Source organism: Vombatus ursinus, unplaced genomic scaffold (genome assembly GCF_900497805.2).
Source record: "Vombatus ursinus unplaced genomic scaffold, bare-nosed wombat genome assembly UNPS02010980.1, whole genome shotgun sequence".
In the NCBI taxonomy this organism is placed as follows: domain Eukaryota; kingdom Metazoa; phylum Chordata; class Mammalia; order Diprotodontia; family Vombatidae; genus Vombatus; species Vombatus ursinus.
This window is the reverse complement of record NW_020950758.1, coordinates 1,196,898-1,219,377: the sequence shown is the minus strand read 5'-3', so window position 1 is coordinate 1,219,377 and position 22,480 is coordinate 1,196,898. Positions and strand designations below refer to the sequence as shown.

The window sequence follows — 22,480 nt, the reverse complement described above, 5'->3', positions numbered from 1 at the left end:
TTTAAATCAAAGTCAGCTGTTACCATTCTCAACAACAACTTCCTTCTGCTTTCAGAGGAGAGTGTTTACACAATGCACTTAAATGACCTTTCCAGTTAGATGATACTTTGTTGATGCTGGTGATGCCAGAGGTGATGCCAGTGGTGATGCTGGTGAAGACAACAGCTCACATCTCTGTAGCACTTTGTGATTTACAAAGCATTTTGCATCCATTATCTACTACAGCCTCAAGGCAACCCTGGAGCAGATGCTCTTCTCTTGCCTTTATTATTTTTGTTGTATAGATGAGGAAATAGGCTAAGTCAGCTGAAGGGAAATGGGGAAGAGATGGATGACTGGAAGGAAACATCAATGCAATTTCAAGTATTTGAAGGGTTATCTTAAGCAACAGAGAATTAGCCTCATTCTGCTTGGTTCCCAGAGCGGAATGAGGACCAAGGAGTAGAATTTGCAAAGAAGCAAATTTAGAGTGGATATCAGAAAAATTTCCCCAGTAGTCAAAGTTGACCGTAAGTAGAAAGGACTGTCTAGAGAGGTGGTGAGCTCCCCATCATTGGAGATCTCCAAGAAGAGTCTGGATGACCTTGTTAGGTATATTCTAGTGGAGATTCTTGTACAAGGCATAGGTATTATTAAACGGCAGTGAAGGCCTCTCCTAACTCCAAATTCTGTGATTCCATGACATTCTGACTTGCCTAGAGCCACCTAGGAAGGAAGTGACCATTTGGTACAATCTCAAAGTCATGAAGGTTAGTGGAAAATAGAGTCAATATTCAAGTTCAGTGTTCTCCTTATCCCACTTCTGACATTCACTACCTGTGTTGTTGAACATCTGAACCTCAGTTTTCTAATCTGTATGACGGGGACGTTGATTGGACTTACCCTCTAGAATTTCCCATCTGTCAGTTAAGTCATTTATTAAGTGCTTACTATGTGCCATTCACTACTTTAAGTACTGAGGACAAAAAAGAAAGGCAAAAGACAATCCCTGCTCAAAAGGCACTCCAGTCTAATGGGAGAAACAACATGCAATTAGTAAGCAAGATATAGACAAGATAAATATCAAATCTTGCAGAACGTGGGTTTGAGCTAAGTCATGGGACAGAAGTGAGTAAGACCCAAATGAGACAATGTCTCTAAAGCACGTTATGAACCTTAAGGTGCCATGCAAACATCAGTGGCACCATCAACCGGGAAAATGAGGCTCAAAGATATGAAATGAGTCCCCACAGATCCAATAACTCATACGTCACAGAGTCTGACCTCAGACCTAGGATTCCTGATTCCATAACCGGCACTCTCTTCTTACCCCCATGCTCATTTCACAGCTAACTTCTCATCACCTCTTCTAAAAGCCCAGGTACCATGTGAGTGGGAGGGGCCTTGACCCAGCAACTAATGGCCTCCCAGTGCATGCTCTTGCCAGGCATTTCTACCTCTTATCCTGGAATCACAGAATTCACTGAGCCTTGAGAGTAGGACCAAGGAAGATCTCCAAAGGATGGAGAAGGCTAGGGTTGAGGCAGGTTGGTTAGTGGAGAAGGAAGAGATAAAAATAATCTCATTCATTGCCTCCTGGTGGGAGCTAGTCTTTTATTAACAGTGGGGAAATAAAATCAGATTGGACACTAGGCTCTGAATAAAAAAAAAATGTGTATGAGATTGAATGCCAGTGGCCCCTTTCTTCCAGGACTAAGGGAAAAGCCTGATTGAGTTTTTTGTCAAATGCATTCATGAGACAGGATTGAAGCACCAGGCTTCTGTCCCTCAGGAAAGAGGATAAGAAAATAATTCAATACAGTGGAATGAGCAAGGGCTCTAGACTCAGAGGACCTGGGTTCAAATCCTGTTTCTGATGCTTACTACTAGGATAATTCACTTAAACCCTCAATGTATATCCACCAAACTGGATCCCATAGAAGAATATTCACATTGTGAGAAGAATTCAAGTCCCTCTATAATCTGACACCACTCTGGTTTTCCAACCATATCTCATATTACTACTCTCCCCCCACTCTTTGGTTTAGCCAAACAGACCATTCACTACCCCCTTGTACATACCCTGTGGGAAGAGAAGCAGAAGGGAAGAGAAAGAGCATTTTAAACTACATACTTTGCTCTGGGCATTGTGTTAAGCACTTTAAAATATTATCTCTTTGACCTTCACAAAAACCCTGTGAGGTAGATGCCATTTTGGTCCACATAAAAAAATAAATAAAACAACAACATCAATATTTTATTTTCCCCCGATTATATGTAAAAACCATTTCTAAGATTTTTTTTAGTTTTGAGTTTCAATTTCTGTTCTTCCCTCTGTCTCTCCCCCCCCAAGACAATAAGCAATTGGATATAAATTATACATGTGAAATCATATAAAACATTTCCAGATTACTCATTTTGTACAAGAAAACTCAAATTAAAAAAAAAAGAAAAGAAAGTGAAAATAGTATGATTCATCCTGTATTCAAATGACATCAGTTCTTTCATTAGAGGTAGATAGCATTCTTCATCAAGAGTCTTTTGGGATTGTCTTGGATCATTGTGCTGCTGAGAAGAACTCAGACTAACATAGTTGATCATCATATAAGGTTGCTGTTACTGTGTACAGTGGTCTCCTGGTTCTGCTCGCTTCATTTTGTATCAGTTCATTCAAGACCTTCCAGGTTTTTCTGTAATCCTCCTGCTTGTCATTTCTTAAAGCACAATAGTATTCCATTTCAATCATATACCACAACTCGTTCAGTCATTCCCCAACTGATAAGCATCCCGTCAATTTCCAGTTCTCTGACACCACAAAAAAAGAGCTACTATAAATAATTTTATACAAATAGGTTCTTTTCCTTTTTAAAAAATACCATTGGGATGCAGATCTAGTAGTGGTATTGCTGGATCAAAGGGCGTGCACAAGTTTATAGCCCTTTTGGCATAGTTCCAAATTGCTCTCCAGAATGGTGGGATCAGTTCACAACTCCACCAATTAATGTCCCTGTTTTCCCACATTCCCTCCAACATTAATCATTTTCTTTTTTTATCATGTTAGCCAATATAATGGGTATGATGTATAACTCACAGTTGCTTTAATTTGCATTCTCTAATCAATAGTGATTTAGAGCATTTTTTTATATGACTCTGGATAGTTTTGATTTCTTTGTCTGAAAACTTCCTGTTCATATCATATGATCATTTATCAGTTGGGGAATGACTTGTATTCTCATAATTTGACTCAGCTCAATGTATCTTTGAGAAATGAGGCCTTTATCAGAGATACTTAATATAAAAAATATTCCCCAGTTTTCTGCTTTCCTTCTAATTTTTGGTTGTATTGGTTTGGTTTCAGCAAAACCTTTTTAATTTAATACAATCAAAATTATCCATTTTACATTTCATAATGCTCTCTATATCTTGGTTGGTTCTAAATTCTCCTCTAATCCATAGACCTGACAGGTAAGCTATTTCACGCTCTCCTAATTTGCTTATGATATCACCTTTTACGTATAAATCATGTACCCATTTTGATCTTATCTTGGAATACGGTGTGAAATGTTCTATACCTAGTTTCTCCCATATTGTTTTCATGGTCCCCACTTTACAGTGGAGGAAACTGAGGTAGAGGTTAAATGACTTGTCCAGAGTCAAATAGCTAGTAAGTATCTGAGACAAGATTTGAAATCAGGTCTTCCTGACTACAAGTCCAGTACTCTATTCACTGTAACAACCTAGCCGCTTAAGAATCCTTAGTACTGGAGCCAAGGTGGCAGAGAAAAGGCAGCAACTAGCCTGAGCTCTCCCAAAAACCCCTCTGAACAACTTTAAATAATGCCATAAAATAATTCCTAGAGTGGCAGAACTCACAAAAGGGTAGGGTGAAATAATTTTCTTGCCAAAGACAACTTAGAAGGTCAACAGGAAAGGTCTGTGAAAGTAGAGTGAGAGTGGGGCACAGTCTAAGACTGGCGGCACCACCACAGACCCAGTCCCCAAGCTTGGCCCCGGGGCAGTAGCTGCTTCTGGAGCTTCTGGCCCACAGACTGAGGGGGAATTGCAGGAATCTTTCTGCTGGTGCAGAATTCTCTTGCTTTGCCTGTGCTTGGATCTGGGTCACAGTTCTGGATGGCGGTCCTGGGGTGAGGAGGAGTGCTGGCTTGGTGGAGCATGTAGTGGTGGTGAAGAGGAAATCCACCTCACAGTTCCAAGGGAGAAAAGAGTGCTTGTGGTCACTCATAGACCAGAACACAAGCCAGGAAAGGAGTAAACACCTTGCCCCCTATCATACCACCTTGGAAGAACTGAAAATTTACAGGTCCCTAGACGTATCTCTGAAAACAGCTGCACAAAACCCCCAAAGTTTGGGACAGTACATTCTCCACACTGGAAGTAGACACCTACCTTGACAAAGAGTTTAAAACTCAAGTAATTGGCTGGGATCATGACCAAACCTTGCAAAAAATGTCAAACCATAGAATCTTTGTTTGGTGACAAAAAAGATCAAAACATACAACCAGAAGAAGACAACAAAGTCAAAGTTCCTACATCCAAAGCTTCCAAGAAAAATATGAATCAGTCCCAGGCTTTGGAAGAGCTCAAAAAGGATTTTGAGAAGCAAGTAAGAGAAATAGAGGAAAAACTGGAAAGATAAATGAGAGTGATACAAGAAAATCATAAAAAACAGGTCAACAACTTGCTAAAGGAGACCCAAAAAATACTGAAGAAAATAACACCTTAAAAAATAGCCTAACCCAAATAGCAGAAGAGGTCCAAAAAGCCAATGAGGACAAGATTGCCTTAAAAAGCAAAATTGGCCAAATGGAAAAGGAAGTCCAAAAGCTTACTGAAAAAAATGCTTCCTCAAAAATTAGAATGGAGCAATTGGAAGCCAGTGACTTTATGAGAAATCAAGACACTGTAAAACGAATCCAAAAGAATGAAAAATTAGAAAACAATGTGAACTATCTCATTGGAAAAACAACTGACCTGGAAAATAGATCCAGGAGAGAGAATTTAAAAATTATTGGACTATCTGAAAACCATGATCACAAAAAGAGCCTACACATCATCTTTCAAGAAATTATCAAGGAAAACTGCCCTGATATTTTAGAACCAAAGGACAAAATAGAAATTGAAAGAATCCACTGATCACCTCCTAAAAGAGATCCCCACAGGAAAACTCCTAGGAATATTACAGCCAAATTCCAGAGTTCCCAGGTCAAGGAAAAAATATTACAAATAGCCAGAAAGAAACAATTCAAGTATTGTGGAAACACAATCAGGATAACACAGGACTTAGCAGCTTCTACATTAAGGGACCACAGGGCTTGGAATATAATATTCTGGAGGGCAAAGGAGATAGGATTACAACCCAGAATCACCTACCCAGAAAAACTGAGTATAATCCTTCAGGGGGAAAAATGGTCATTCAGTGAAATAGAGGACTTTCAAACATTCTTGATGAAAAGACCAGAGCTGAACAGAAAATTTGACTTTCAAAAACAAGACTCAAGAGAAATATGAAGAGGTAAACAATAATGAGAAATCATAAGGGACTTATTAAGGTTAAACTGTTTACATTCCTGCATGGAAAGATGATATTTGTAACTCATGAGACCTTTATCAGTGTTAGGGTAGTTGGAGGGAGAAAATTATATGTATGTAGATAGATAGATAGATAGATAGATAGATAGATAGATAGATAGATAGATAGAGGGCATAGGGTGAGTTGAAGATGAAGGGGTGATATATGGAGAATAAAATTAAGGGGTGAGAAAGGATTATACTGGGAGAAGGAGAAAGGGAGACATAGAATGGGGTAAATTATCTCACATAAAACAGACAAGAAAAGGTTTTTACAGTGGAGGGGAAATGGGGGAAGGTGAGAGGGAATGAGTGAATCTTATTCTCTTTGGATTGGGCTTAGGGAGGAAATAACATACACACTCAATTGGGTATGGAAATCTATCTTACCCTACAGAAAATGTGGGGGGGGGAGGACAAGAGAGCAGGAGGATGATAGAGGGGAGGGCAGATTGGGGTAGGGGGTAATCAGAAGGAAACATTTCTAAGGAGAGACAGGGTCAAAAGAGAATAGAATGGACATTCAGTGAAATAGAGGACATTCAAGCATTCTTGATGAAAAGACAAAAGTTGAATAGAAAACTTGACTTTCAAATACAAGATTCAAGAGAAGCATAAAAAGGTAAATAGGAAAGATAAATCATAAGGGATTTAATAAGGTTAAACTATTTACATTCCTACATTGAAAGATGATAGTTGTAACTCATAAGAACTTTCTCATTATTAGGCCACTTAGTTGTATATATAGATACAGGGCACAGGTGAGAGTTAAATATGGAGGAATGATATCTAAAAACAATAAATTTAAGGGGTGAGAGAAGAATGTACTGGAAGAAAGGGAAAGGTAGATGAGGTAAATTATCTCACATAAAAGAAGTAAAAAAATGCATTTACAGCAGAGGGGACGAGCGGAGAGGTGAGGGGGAGTGAGTGAACTTTACTTTCTTCAGAATTGACTCAAAGAAGGAATAACACACACACTCAATTGGGTATAGAAATATATTTTACCTTATAGGAAAACAGGAGGGAAAGGGGATAAGAGAAAGGTATGGGGGGATATGAGAGAAGGGAGGGAAGATTCGGGGAAGGGGTAGAAGCAAAACACTTTTGAGAAGGGACAAAGTGAAAGGAGAGAATAGAATAAACAGGGGGAAATGGGATGGAGGGAAATACAGTTAGCAATCATACCTATGAAAAAAAAGCAAGTTTGAAGCAAGTTTCTCTGATAAAGGCCTCATTTCTCTAACATACAGAGAACTGAGTCAAATTTATAAAAATAAAAACCATTCCCCAATTTATAAATGATTAAAAGATATAAACATTTTTCATATGAAGTAATCAAAGCTATCTATAGCCATATGAAAAAATTCTCTAAATCACTATTGATTAAAGAAATGTAAATTAAAACATTTCTGAGTTACTACATCATACCTAAAAGGAAAATGACCAATTTCTGAGGGGATGTGGGAAAAATGAGACATTAATGCACTAATGGTGGAGTTACGAACTGATTCAACCATTCTGTAGAGCAATTTAGAACTATGCCCAAGGAGTATAAAACCATGCACACCCTTTGACCTAGCAATATCACAACTAGGTCTGTATCACAAAAGAGATTTAAAAAAAAAACAAGAGGGAAAAGCACCTATAGGTACAAAAATATTTATAGCAACTTTTTTCTGGTGGCAAAGAATTGGAAATTGAAGAGACGTCCATCAATTGGGGAATGGCCAAATAAATGTGGTATGTGACTGTGATGGAATATTATTTTGCTAGAAGAAATGATGAGCAGGATGCTGTCAGAAAAACCAGGAAAGATTTACAGAAGCTGATGCAAAGTGACATGTATTGTGTATAAAGTAACGGCAATATTGTAAGATGATTGTCTGTGAATGACTTAGCTATTCTCAGTCATACAATGATCCAAGACAATTCTGAAGGACTTGTGATGAAAAATGCTGTCCATTCCCAGAGACAGCAGAACTAATGGTGTCTGAATACAGACTGAAGCATACTTTTTTCACTTTATTTCTTGAGGTTTTTTTTACTATGTTTTCTTTCACAATGATGAATAATATGAAAATGTTTTGCATAACTATACATGTATAACCTCAATTGAATTGCTTACTTTCTCAATGAAGGGGCTGAGGAGGGAGGAAGGGAAAGAACTTGGAACTCAAAGTTTTAAAAGCAAATGTTAAAATTTGTTTTATATTTAATTGGGAGAAAATAAAATACCAAACAAAAAATAAGGGAAAAAAAATACTACCAGAAAAGGGAAAAAAAGGATACCCAGTACTCTTGATACTTCTATCTTTACTTAAGCCATTCCCTATAATTAGAAAACTGACCCCCTTTCTCTTCCCATGCTTTATTCACATGTAATTGAAATGCTTTAATTTATTTGACCCCATTTTACTCATTACTAACTATGGGATGTGGGCAGCTGTCAAGTAGGAAGTAGCATTTAAATTGGACTTTAAAGCACATGTAAGAATTTCAAAGACAGAGAGTAAGGGTATTCTTGGCAGACAGGACTACCTGATCAAAAACACAGAGATGGAGAATGCAGTGGCTCTTTGGGGATAAAGAGTTGGCCAGTTTGGCATGAGTAGAGAGTGGCAGAAGTAAGTCACAAGAATTTATATTTAGAAAGTTAAGGTGGTGGCGGAATGTGAAGAGACTTGAATATCAGGCAAAGGAACCTGGAGATTCACAGAAGAGCTAAATAGGGAGCTACTAAAGGTTTTGAAAAGAAGAACAATAGGAGGAGAACCAGGATTAAGAGGGAAAATTCTGGCAGCAACCAGAATGACTTGCGTTAATATTTCCCTGGATGGGAACAATCCCATAGTATTTGACTATTTGAGTACTCTGGTAGCTATCTGAAGGATGAATGTGAAGGGTGTGGAAAGATAGAAATCAGAGTTGAAGTCTATCCAGGGTCATCAGGGGAAGTCAACAAGCCAAACACAGTTGTCCATTGAGCAAGGAAACCGCATTGGTTCAAGGTGATACTTGAAAGAGATCACAACTGAAGCCACTTAAATTCCAGCCCCAAACCTTCCCTCTCACTGTGCCCTTCTTACCTCCATCCCCATGTCTGTTCAGTTGTAAGTCCTATAAAAGATTTCCCTGAGATAGTCAGAGATAAGCCAAATATACCCATGGGCCTCTTCCCAACGGAACACTCATGCAGACCCATTGTGCCACTCATCTCCCAGTTCTGTGGATGAAAAATGAAAAACATGGCTCATGTTTCATTCCCCATGAGAGCTTAGCCTTGAAAGACCAATGAAATCAATTACTCTAGGCACAATTTGGACTGCTTAGGGACAGACAACATGCCATTGACGAAATGCTGTGTTGTCTTTAATGAGCCTGATTTCATCTTTCAGCCGAGAGACCACAAAGGCACCTGTAGGCCAAGATGAATGGGATGCCCTATGGTTCAGCTTGTCAGGCTGATCAAGCACTGACCACTACCCATGCAGAAAAGCATAGGCACAAAGGATCCATAGATTCCTTAATGATTTTGGCATTCCCCTATGACCTGTTACTCACTAGGCAGAGGAAAAGTAGTAGTAGTAGCGGTAGCAGCAGCAATAGTAGAAATTAATAACAATAATGATAACTGACATGCCATAGCATTTTAAGATTTAAGGAATGCTTAAATGAGTTATTTTATTGAAACCTTACAACAAACTTCGTGAACGATGTATAATAGGTATTATCCCCTTTGTACAAAACATCCAAATGAGGTTTAGAGAGTTACTTGCCCGTGGTCACATAGCTCCTACATATCAGGGTCAGGATTCAAACTTTAGCACTGATCTGCACCAAGTCAAACTCTCTACCCATTATACCACTCTTCTTTCTCTCAAAAAAGAAGCTAGTTTGATAATACATATAGAAATAAAAAAGTAAGGGTTAAGTATTTGGGGTATAATAATAGAGAAGGTGAAGTCCTCTTTGCATTATCTCTTCTTGAATGGAAGTGTTCTCTGTGTCAATGGAGCACATGCCCTGGTGAGTTTTATTATGATTGCTAGCTAAAAATTATATGGCACCTAAGAGGTATCAGACACTGTGCTCAGCACTTTATAATTACTTTCTCATTTACTCCTCACAAGAACCCTGGGAGGTAAAAGCTATTATTATCCCCCATCTTACAGATAAGGAAACTGAAGCAAACAATGGTTAAGTGACTTGCTCAGGGTCACCTGGCCAGTAGGTGTCCAATGCTAGATTTGAACTCAGGTCTTCTTGACTCCAGCTCCAGTGTTCTGTCGGTTTGTGCTACCTAGCCCCCTCTACTAAGATGAATAGGCTTTAATTCTAGACCAAATGATGAATGGTTAAAGAAAGCTTGTCCTGCTTTCAATGTCCAGTTATCCTTAGTGCTCATGTGGGAGTTGATGGGTAAAAGAGGGTAAACACTGTCTCATGTTTATATGTTCAACATCTAGAACATTACATGGCCCATAGGAGGCACTTAATAATTGCTTCTTGAATCAATTTGAATTGAGTCCATTTTTATATTGGGAGCACTCACACTGGTAGGGCCTTTTTCCTTTCTTTGTATCTCTAGTGTTTAACACATAGGAGGTGTTTAATAAATATTTATTGACTGATTGACTAATTGATACCCAGAAAGAACCATAGCATGATGCTTGTTCAACACCTTCATTTTTCAGAGGGTAAAACTAAAAGCCACGACTGGAACAGAGACTGCACCAAGGTCACCCTGCTAGGCTGCATCCAGGGCCAGACAGGAAACCACACCGCCCACCTCCTAGGTCCGGGCCTGTTTGGTCACAGCCTGCCTGCCATGAATCCATCCATCATTTCACTGAGCTCAGAAGCTTGTCAGCAGTGCACCTCTGGATCAACGCACCAGCCTACAGCCAAGAAAACTGACCAGATTTAGCGACGCTGCTGCAAATTACATGTTCCCTCTATCAGTGATGAAATGGTAATTACAGACCAGAAATAATCTGGGGGAGGAATTGCTTCTGTCGGGTCTGTTTTTGGACAGTCGTGTTTTATGTAACAAGAGCACAAAGTCTATAGCTCTTCAAGGTTGATGGAAAGCTTTTCTTACAACAGCTGGTAGTGGTAAGGAGTACAAATATTTCGGGACCATTTTACAGATGACAAAACTGAGGTTTAGAATAATGAAGTGACTCACCCAGATAGGAAACTGTGTACTTTATTGTTATTGCTGTTACTGTTGCTGTTGTTTTAAAAGCAAGGTATGGTGGAAAGAACCCTGGATTTGGAGTCAGAGACCTGGCCTGAGTTCAGGTATGGTGGTAATCACTAGAGATACAAGAAGAAGAAAGTTGGATAAGTCCAAGCATCCCATGAAATGTCCGATTGGAGCCTTGAACATCAGTTTTCTAAGTGTGAACTCAGGACTCTTTCCAATGGGCCGCATAGCTCTGATTAAGGACCACTTGTTACCCTCCTCTGTACCTCATTAAGCACTGCACGAAGGATCTTAGGCAGCTAGGTGGTGCAGTGAATAGAGTGCCAGGCCTGAAGTCAAGACACTTATTAACTGTGTGACCCTGGGCCAGTCACTTAACCCCGTTTGCCTCAGTTTCTACATCTGTAAAATGAGCTATAGAAGGAAATGGCGAACCACTCCAATATCTTTTCCAAGAAAACCTCAAAAAGGATCACAACGGATTGTACATGACTGTAATGACTAAACAATAATAATATTGCACATAGTAGGTGTTCAGCCAAGCTATATTGAGTGAATATCTCTGTCCTTTAAAATGTTTAAATATATACACACACATATATGTGTGTATACTGTATATGTATATATGTGTATGTATGCATATCTAAAAATGTATATATACACATATACACACATAAATAGATATGCATATGTACACACATATACACACATACCTACCTCAGCATTATTGTCTCAGTTCAGAATCTTAATGTTTATTCAGACTATACAAGAGAGAGAGTTGCATGAAGAAATTAATGTGGATGCCTAGGGTAATCAATCAACTTACAGTTTGGGGTTTGATTTTCTTTGGTTTTGTCTGTGATACTTACAGAGTTTAGAAGCAAGGCCAGTTAACAGAGACTCAATACAAGAGCACAGCACTGTCCTATAAAAGGAGGCTGAAGCTCAAATTAGCTGAGTCTGGTGAAGGAAGCTCAGGAAAACCCAAAGGGAATTTTTTTTTGTTTGATATGTATTGCATTGTTTTAACTGGATCAGGGAAAAGAGTTAAAGAAAAATGAGGACCACCATTTGGGGTGGACGGCAAGCGACAGCAGAGATAAACAGAGCTGCTTGGTTTTTATTCTACTTTTCTTTTCTCTATCAAAGACAATGCCCTTTCCAAAAGGAAAAAGAGAAAATAAAAATTGTTAATAGGAGGTTGATTCTCAATATAAGCAATGAGATGCTCTAAGAACACATACCATTTGATGAATTCTCATTGCATGAGCAGAAAAATACCTCCTCTAGTACAGAAGAGGGGAAAAATCAGGTGAATTTGAACATTATTGTAAGTGACATTTGAAATAGTCAAAGATTATTGAAAATGAGGGAGATACCATGGGGCTAGAGAAGAGCACATATTACTTTGATTTTTTAAGGGGAAAAAAGAGACTGTAAACTATGAGTTGGTTTATTTGACTTAAAGTGCAGTCAAAATTCTGACTTAGACCATTAAAGAAATAATTGTGGGAAACCTAGAAAAGAAAGCAGTGGTCACACAAGAACAACCGTGTTTTATTTTACGATAGTGGGACTTAATTGGCAGATCAGTGGAATGCTGAAACTACAGATTACTTCAATTTTAACAATGCATTTGATACAGTATCTAATTCTATTCTTGTGGAGAAGATGAAAAGATATGGGTTAGACTATGGTACAACCCAAAGGATACAGATATGGTGGAGTAACCTGACTCAAAGGGGGGTCATTTAAGGTTGGAGGTCAATTTAGAAGGCGATCACCAATGGAGTGCTCCAGGAGTGTACTGGGCCTTGTATATTTCATATACATATGTATACACACATATATAAACATATATGTACATATATGTATATGTGTGTACATATCACATATATTTTATATACGTATGTATGTATATAAATAAAATTAACTTCTTGGATAAAACAAAGGCATAGATGGCTTGTTTACAAGGTATGCAAGTGACACAAAACTGAGAGGGGAATCTTAAACACACTGGATGACGGAGTCAAAAAAAAATAAATCTTTACAAGCTAGAAAGCTAGACTGAAGCAAATATAATGTAATTTGAAAAAGAAATACGGGTTCAAAATCAACCATAGAAAAATAGGGAGGAGGAGAAGAGGAAGAAGAGGAGAAGAAGAAGATGTGCTCGACACGCCAGCAGTTGAAAAACATGGTAGCCAAAAATCATCAATTTGATGTTAATGTTTCTCTGAGAGACAAAGCTTCCAGGAAAAAGGAGGAGATATTCCTGTTGAATTCTGACCTTATCAGAACTCATCTGGAGTACAATGTTCAGGTCCATACCTAGGTGGCACCTACTGGAGCTATATTCACCCTAGTGAATAGGGTGTGGGATTCAGGGTTAGGAAGACCTGAGTTCAAATCTTACTTTGACACATTAACCACGTGGCCCTGGAAAAATCACTTAACCTCTCTTAGCCTCAGTTTGTTTGTGAGGGTAATAATATGAGGGTAATAATAGCACTTACCCCCTAGGGTTGTTGTGAAGACAAATGAGTAACACATACTAAGTGCTTCACAAATCTTAAGGCACCATATGAGGAATTATGATGATTAATTATTGGTATCACAGGTTTGCAAAGACATTAATAAACTGAGGGAGCTTATCCATAATTCATAACCCAGAGGAAGACACAGAGGATGGTGAAGGGAATTGAATCTGTTCCACACGAGGGCCAGTGGGATGTTTAACCTGGGGCAGAGAAGACATAGGGGGCCACAAGGATGGTCTCTAAGCATTTGAAGGACCATCACTGGAAGGAGGGGTTGAATTTCTATTTAGACTCCAAAGGACAAACCAAGAGTAATTAAAGAAAGTGTCAAAGAGGCACAAATTGATGCTGCCTGGTTACTTAGAACTTAGTTGAGAAATTCTTGCTCATATATGGCTTGAGGTAAATGGTCTTCAAGGTCCCTTTCCTCTGGAAGTGCTATGATCCTGTGACCCATCCCTGAGATTCTGTGATTTCTCTAGTTCTTTCTCCCCACAGTGCCTAGTCCCATGGTGAGTGCAGGTAATGCACTTGGCCAACTTCAATGTTGTACATAAATGTCCATTATTGTTGTTATTAAGGACATAGTCACCCTAGGATCATAGTTATGAAGCTGGATGGAACCTTCTATTGCTTAATCCAACTCCCTCATTTTACAGAGGAGAAAACTGAGATGCAGAATGGTTAAGGGTGCCAATAGGATCATGGGCATAGACCAAGAAGAGGACTTAGAGGACATCTTATCCAGTCCCCTCCTTTTATTTTCATTTACAGAAGAGGAAACTGAGGCAACATGGGTAGTATCAGAGGCTGGATTTGAACCCAGATTCTCTAACTCAAAAACTGCCCCCCCAAGGGAACCACATGGTCTCTCGTTTCATCATTGACATTCAAAATTTGTTGAAGTAGACATATTTGTACTTCCATTGGAAACTAAAGCTCATTTGAATGTGAAACCATAGCCATTTTCCATGAGCAGAATTTTAGATAATGCAAACATACCTTCTCAACAGTTAGAGCTGCCCAGTGGTAGAACTGGTGATCCTGGAAAGTGGGAAAGGGTAGGCCTCACTCGAGGTCTTCCAACAAAAATGTGGTAGCCAAAAATCATCAATGAAGCAAAACTTTGTCAGGTGAGTCATGGAGAGGTATTGGGGTTCAGGGATGAGTTCAGAGCCTCTGGGCTCCCTTCCAACTTTGATCAGTGAAATTGAAAGTTAACTTTTTGCCATGTAAATACTTGCATGTGTGTATGTTCTCTTCATCTGAGAGGAAAAAATAGAGAATAATAAGACTTCCCTCAGGGTTTTGGTGTAAGGGTCAAATGACATTATAGCTTCATAGATCTAGTGCAAATAAGATCATAATGTCATAGGTTTACAGTTGGAAGGGTCCTCACAGTGAGCTCCTTGAGGGCAGGGACTGTCTTTTGCCTCTTTTTTTTTTCATCCTTGGAACTTAGCACAGTGCCTGGCACATAGTAGGCTCTTAATCAATATTTATTGACTGACTGTTGACTCAATGGATTCAACATGTGGGTGATGCTAGATGCCTTGGAGAGGCAATAATAAGAAACCCACCTCCAAGTCCTACTGAGAATTTTTGTTTAGGTTTTTGTTTTTTCCTTTCCTAACGTGGTGTTAGTATCAGCTGAGATGAAGGACTCAGCCCTTCTCAGTCCACATGCTGTGGTTTCAAAGGACACTTGTGGTCCTTACAGGGAGGAGTTTACCATTTAATTACTTCATTCCTTTGCACTATCGGAGTAAGACATTGAGAAGATCCCATTGACAAGAGCTGACCAGGACGTCTAAAATTTCCTTTGGTCTCTAAGGTTTTTGTGGCACCATTGACATTCACCCCCTTCTCCTCTTCTTCTTTTGGCAGCGTCTTCTCAAGTTCTCCCCAACACACACCAGCCCAGAATTTGTTCTTCATGCCCATTAATGAGAGTTGGAGCTGTGTGCAGAGAACCTAAATAAATTTATTTAACCACTGAGACAGTGACCTGGGGTGAAAAAGTCCCCTCTGGGCCTCTGGACCAGCTGAAGAAGCTCCATGTTTTCCACTCTTTCCAGGGTTTGAGCTTCAGATGAGCTGAGGTGGGACAGTAGGTAGAGCTGGAGAAGATGTGAGAACAGAGAATCAGTCAGTCAACACCCATTTCTTAAGCATTTTCTGTGTGCCCAACTGTGGGGATAACAGGGGATAGAAGGAAAAAGCAAAAATCATCCCTGTCCTCAAGGAGCTTACATTCTTATGGGAAAGACAATGTACACACATATCAGAACACGAGGAATGGATACAGAGTAGATGAAAGTCTTAGGATGATCCCTACAAGAGGGCATGGGGGAGCAGGGAAGAATGGAGAGCATAAGATGCAATCCTTACCCTCCTATAGCATCTTCATTTATAAAATTCAAATCATTCATGGCACCTGCTTCACAGAGCCCTTGTGAGGATCAAATAAGGTAACCTATGTAAAGGGCTTATCAAACCTTTGAGTGCTAAAGGGTAGCTAGCTATAATTATAGGAGATCTGAGCTGGGAGGGACTGTTGAGCTTAAAATGTCAAAGATAAAACATTCCTTAGAACTTGAACCTGAGACCACCGGAGAAAAGTGAATGTGAGAGCCAGTAGGTGCTTTGGAATGTTAATGTTCGAGCTGGTCTGGGGAAGAGGGTGAAACGAAGAACCTTGACTGGCAGAATGAGGAGGGACATCAGGAAATAGAATACCCCGTGAAACCTCTAAATCAACAAGCATTTATTAAGTGTCTACTATGTGCTAAGTGATGGGGACACAAGGAAGGGTAAAAAACAGTCTGTTCTCTGAAGGAGCTTGCAGTCTAATGGGGGAGACAAGGTGAAAATAATCAAGTACAAACAAGCTATATACAGTATAAATTGGAAATAATCAGCAGAGGGAAGGCACCAACATTAATAAACATTGGGAAAAGCTTCTTGTTAAAAGTGGAGTTTTACCTGGGACCTGAAGGATGCTAGGAGGCTGAGATGAGGAGGGAGAACATTCCAGACATGAAGGTTCTCCTGGTTAATTACTTCTTTACAATTCATCACAGCCTTTTTCCCTTTGGTCTTTAAGTGATTCTCAACTTCATTTCTTCAGAGACTGGTTTCCCATGAGTCAAAGTGAAATATCACCAGAAGAAGATTAGTAGAAAAGAGATGAGCCTGGAAGTTAGAGAGTTTGGGGTCATTGATAGGACGCTGCTTCTTCCCAAACACAAGCCAGACAGCTCTCCTCCTCTTCCTCCTCCTCCTTCTCTATTCTGTCTCCAACCCATCTCATTTGTGTTGCCTACTGCAGATTTACTCACTGTAGCCTGACCTTAAGAAAGTCAGTCAATCTCTAGCTCAGAGGATCAGTATTGTCATCTGCAAAGTGGGGATAATGAATTGACACTCAATACCTCACAGAGAAGTGCTTCTTAAGCCTTAGTGCTCTTTAGAAATGACTTGTTGCCATGATCACGTAATAGGGAAATGGTCTTTCCTGTTATCTGCTGCTGTGATTTCTGACTTCCTGGATTCTGGTGGGGGCCTTTCGAAGTGCCTGAGAAGGAGGGTGCCCGGAAGGAGTTCTGAGAAAAGCTGCATAAGCTCTGACATGAATAATTTACCTCCCAAAGAGCCACTAAAGGCTCCAGCATTGCAGGTCTTGGCACTGCAGCTGGTCCATTAGGCTATAAATACCTGACAGGTGCATGGGGGAAGGAAATCTTTAGAGTGTGACAACGGAATCCAACCAGAAATAACAGAAAGGTGTTAGGATACAGGAAGATCGAAGTGTATTACCTTGAAAGTGGCAAAATTATTGAATAACTTAAAACTTTCCAGGGACAGAAATAATCCTTAGAAATGGAGCTTCCTTTGGTTGGTGTCCTTACTGAACTCTTAGGGATCCTCTGCTTTGCATAATCTTATTATTTCTTTTATATAATTAATAGTACCTTAAGTTTACAAAGTGCCTTACAATATTATCTCATTTAAGTCTCACAACCACCTTAGGAGGTGGGTATAATTATTATTCCTATTTTACAGATGAGGAAACTGAGGAAGATAGCAGTTAAATGACTGGCCCAACATCACACAGCTAGGAAGTGCCCGAGGCCACGTTTGAATTCAGATATTCCTGATTCCGGGTCAATGGCACTACCTACTGAATCATCTGGTTGCCTCTAGAATTCTAGAATATTAAAAAAGGATATTGAGGCCAGAAAGGACTTTAAAATTTGGGATGTCCAAGCTGTGATGGATCTTGTATCCAGCAGATAGAATATCAGAGCTGGAAGAGACCTTAGAATACATTGCAACGAATGGTACGGTAGGACACTTGGGAGATAAAACTGTAGATGTAGGAAGGACCTTACAATGGCAGTTACATGGCACCCAGTGGATAGAGCAGGAGACCTGGAGTCAGGAAGACCCGAGTTCAGACATTTACTAGCATTGTGACTTTGGACAAATCACTTAACTTTTGTTTGACTCAATTTCCTCAAATGTAAAATGGGAATAATGATAACACCTACCTCCCTATGAAGATAAAAGCATATATCATTAAAGCACTTAGCACAATGACTGGTGCATAGTAGGAACATCATTGTTATTTTTAAATTAAAAAAAAATTGGAACATCAGAGTTGGAAGGGATGTTAGAACATGAAATATCAAGTGCTGAAACTGATAGATCTTGGGATATAGAACACAGATTGTCAGAACTAGAAGGGACCTTACAGCATGATGCATAAAATGTGAGAAAGAGAGGAAAACAGAAAATTGAGCCTCCGAGTTGGAAGGGGTCTTACCACAAAGACAACAGAATGTTAGAAGAAGTAGAGGTCTTATAACCTAGAATGTCAGCACTGGAAATGACTTTGGAGCACAGACTACTAGAGCTGGTAGGGAAAGCTTAGGTCCCAGAGTTCTAGAGTGGGAACAGAGCTTAGAAATAGCTTTACCCAGTGCCCAGATCCTCTCACTTCCTAAATGTGGATGTGACTTTCAATGTACCAAGTGACAGCTTCTTGGGAAAGCAATCCTTCATCTTCAGGGGCCCAGACAATAGCATTTCATATTTGCAGAGCACTTTATAATTACAAAATTCTTTATATGAATCATTTAATTGAGGCTTACAATACCCCACTGTAGTGCTTTATTCAAAAGGTATTTTCCCCATTTAAAAAATAAGCAAACTGAGACTCAGACAGGGGAAGGAGTTTGTCCAAGATCACGTAGCTAGTAAGTGGTAAGGCTCAGGTGAGAACCAATTACCAAATGAAGTGCATTTTCCAGACACCATGCTCCCTCCTGACTGCTTCATAAATTGGTCACATGTTTAGACCTGGTTGGTGATTTTTCTTTTGTGACGTAGATGTTTGAGCATGAAATTGCTCAATAATCCATATTTGAAGCTCCCCAGCAAGACTCAGATCCCCCTGGGGAAGTTACTTATGTTTTCCCATTACTTTGTAAACCTTCCATTGAAGCCAAGGTTTCCATTCTGTGTCTGTTTGACCCTTCTAGCTAGATTCTTCTTCACTGTAGCTACATCTCTCCTATTTTGTGTCCAGCAATGTTGAGCCACTTGCGGCATGTCCAACACAACCTTCCATAACTAATCAGTGTGAGTTTGCCTTTGTGGTACCCCATATCTGGATTGCTCAACCATCTCACCTCTGCCTCAGTTTCCTCAATTTCCTTAAACACTCATCTCACCAATGTGTTTTATATGATCATATATGTATAACCTACATCAGATTGCATGCTGTCTTGGGTAGGATGGAGTGGAGGAAGTGGGGGAAAATTTACAAGTCAAAATCATATAAAAGTGAATGTTGAAAACTAATTAATTAATTAAGAAAAAAATGCTTATCTCATCTCCCTTCTGTTGCAGTAGTCTTTTCCCAGTCCCTTCAATTGCCAAAACCTTCCACTCTCAGATTACTTTCTGTCTGTGTTATACTTGTCTTGTATGTATCTAGTTGTTTAAATGTTGTCTCCCTCATTAAAATGACAGCTCCCTAAGATTAGGGACTATTGGGGGCTTTCTTTGTCTCCCCAGCACTTAGCTCAATGCCTGGTCCCATAGTAACCATTTAATGAATGCTTGCAGAATGACAAATGATAGCTGAAGAGGGACCAGTGCCAATGACTAAGCTGGTATGGCTTCCCTGAGAAATTCACCAATATTCCTTATAGCTATCATCTCTTTCTAGAGATGGATCAATCCAACAGTGAACAAGTATTTAGAAAGCACCTATACTATTCCAGACGCTGTGCCAGGTACTGCAGATACAAGCACAAATAATGAAATTATCCCTATTTTAAAGGAGTTTCCATTCTAATGGATAAAAGCAGATAAATGAAGTAGTGATGTAGCATCACAAGTTAAAAAGATAATTCCTATGAAGAAATCCATGGACTAGAATAAGGAAGAAGGGCAGAGACTATTTAGTGGAGAATCAGTGAAAGGAGAAGAAAAATACATATGATGGGAGGAGAGAATGTACTTTAGACCACCTACCTAGAAAAACAAATTGACAAACGAGTAAGGAAACAGATCCCAAACCATTTACTGTGAGAGTCGTGGGACAATTAAACTATCTCAGCATTTAGTGGATCTCTCTTTTTACTAAAAGTAGAAAAGCTGCTAAATTATTGACTTGCCTTATTTAAAATTTAATTCTTCCAAGAGTGGAAGAAACAATAAAGAGAATTATTCTTATGAACCTGATACTCAGCAATTGTTAAGGACTGAGTGTTAAGGTAGAAATATGGAAACCTTGGGAGGAAATAACCACTCCATCTTAGAATATATATCAAACACCTGATGGGAGAGAAGAAAGTCTAGGTGCAACCTGGATTTGGGAACAAAAGGTTTCAACGAGTATTCAGAAAGTAGAGCCAGGATCTCAAGCCCTTTACAGATTAAATTGGTCTCGAGAACAAGGAAGCGCTCGTGGTAAAGGTGAGACCATAAATGCCAATAACATAACATAAATACTAATTATTCTGATGACAAGGACTGAAACAAAATGAAATAGGGAAGTATTTATTAAGTACTTACTCCTTGGCAAGCACATTGCTAAGTACTAGTGATTCAAATTGGAAAGGAAGATGGCCCTTTCTTTCAAGGAACTCATATTCTAATTAGAGAAGAAAAGGAAATAAGTACACACACACACACATTTATATACACACATACATGCGTGTATATGTGTGATATGCGTATATATTATGTACAAATGTGTGTATACATGTGTAATACATGTGTGCACATGTATATATACATGTGTGTATATGTACCAGCACAGTGCTATGTTTTTTTAACAAATATTATCTCATTCAGTCCTCACAACAAGACTGCAAAGTAGGTGATATTACTACCCCCATTTTACAGATGAGGAAATTGAAGCAGACAGAGATTAAGTGACTTGCCCAGGGTCATACAACTAGTAGGTTTCTGAGACTGGATCTGAACTCAATTTTTCCTGACTCTAGGCCCAGCATTCTCTCCACTGCACCACCAGCTGCCTCCAAAATGAAATAACATATCTATTAAATACTCTCTAATATAGCAAACATTATTCAAGAAAATTACATCTTAATGGGGGAAAATAACCCATATGAGGAAGCTGTGGCCAAGGTATAGACCTAAAAGGGCAGGTTGCCTCTATACTTTGTGGTAGAATTTAAGGGGAGGGGACTTTGGGGTCAAGGGCAAATTGTCAATAAAGAGAGTGGTGTTTATGGCCTACTGAAGAGCTCCTGCTTCTGCCTCCATCAGGGGCTGATCTATGATATGATGCCCACTGGTCATGGCAAAGGCCAATAGAAGGGTGACCAGCATGACCAATATGAGGGACACACTCCACTGATTTCAGCCCACCCATTTCTACCTCAGGGCCTATGTTAGTGTCCACCATGTTGCAGACCCATTGCAGTTTGAAGGCAAAACTACTCAGTTGTAATTTTATTCTGCTTCCTCAACCAGGAAGAATTCCTGCACTGGAAGGAACAGGGAGATGTGACCAAAAGGGAATTGAAGCCCATGGTAATTGAGGAGAAAGTAAGAAAATGCTCAGTCCCCTCATGGGATTCAAGTTGCCATTTTCTTGGATGATCCAGGGTACTGAAGATACTGGTAGAGGGGATTCCTGTGCTGCTGCTGGGGTTCTGAAAAACTTCACAGAAGATGGTCATGGAGCTTCAGAGAAGTGTGTTATGGTTCATTGCAGAGATAGGGATTTGGTCGTGTGATTTTATTTGTACTGGGAGGGCACTCTCAGGTGAAGAAAACCCCACTTCTGATGCAGGCTGACCAGCTCTAACCCTAACCCTACACTTAGGCCTTTAGAGAGGTGTCTCAAATCCTACAATTGGTGTGTGCCAGTAGCAGGCCTTGAAGGTCTTCCTGGCTTTGGCGCTAGCTTTCTGTCCCTTTGGCTCATCGCGAGGAAAGAAAATTAAAACTGCCCCAGTGGGATTTCTCCATTACTTAAGGTCTTCAAGCAGAGGCTGATGACCAGTTTAGGGGTCAGAGGGATATAGGGATTTGGGGTCAGAGGCAGGTAGGACTAGATGATGTCTTTGGTGACCAATCACTTAGAGGTTCTGTGGTTGTCAGCATTAATCTATGAATTGAATCAAATCTAGAGAGTTGTTCATTTTGCATTGAAATTCTACCTGTCAGCAACTTGGTTAAGACTGAATTCTGACTCCTAGAAAGGTCTGAAACAATTTCCTCCCCCTCTGTTCTGGGTTGAGGAGGGACATAGGCATGGCCCCAGAACAGAAATTCCATTGATGGGAAGACCTCTGAGGTCAATTGGAATCCTGAACCTCCCTGATCATCATTATTATTTTAATTTCATCTTCATTGGTCATCCATCCACGGTATGCTAGGGACTGAAAGGGAAAATCACTCTAGAATTGAAGAAATATAAGGCCCGGAAAGGTCTTTAAAATTGACCACATCTGACCTCCAATGTCATTTAGAGCAGCACCATTTGTCATCATGGAATCTCTGACACCTTTCCTGGGTCAATTACAGCTGCTAAGAAGCTCTGCTCTGTAAAAACCTGAAATTTGTTTTTGGACCTGGGATTATTCTCACTCTGCTCTGTTTTGCATTTGCA

General features: G+C 39.7%; 1 long non-coding RNA gene across 2 annotated transcripts in view; it reads right to left on the bottom strand.

Annotated features, from left to right (window-relative positions):
* The window catches only part of LOC114038360, a 32,561-nt gene extending 17,839 nt beyond the window's left edge, over positions 1-14,722 (bottom strand). For both annotated transcript variants that reach the window (XR_003568560.1, XR_003568561.1), the window contains exon 1: positions 14,323-14,722. This is a non-coding gene — a long non-coding RNA (uncharacterized LOC114038360). The remainder of the gene's footprint in view (positions 1-14,322) is intronic.
* Positions 14,723-22,480: the final 7,758 nt, after the last annotated feature.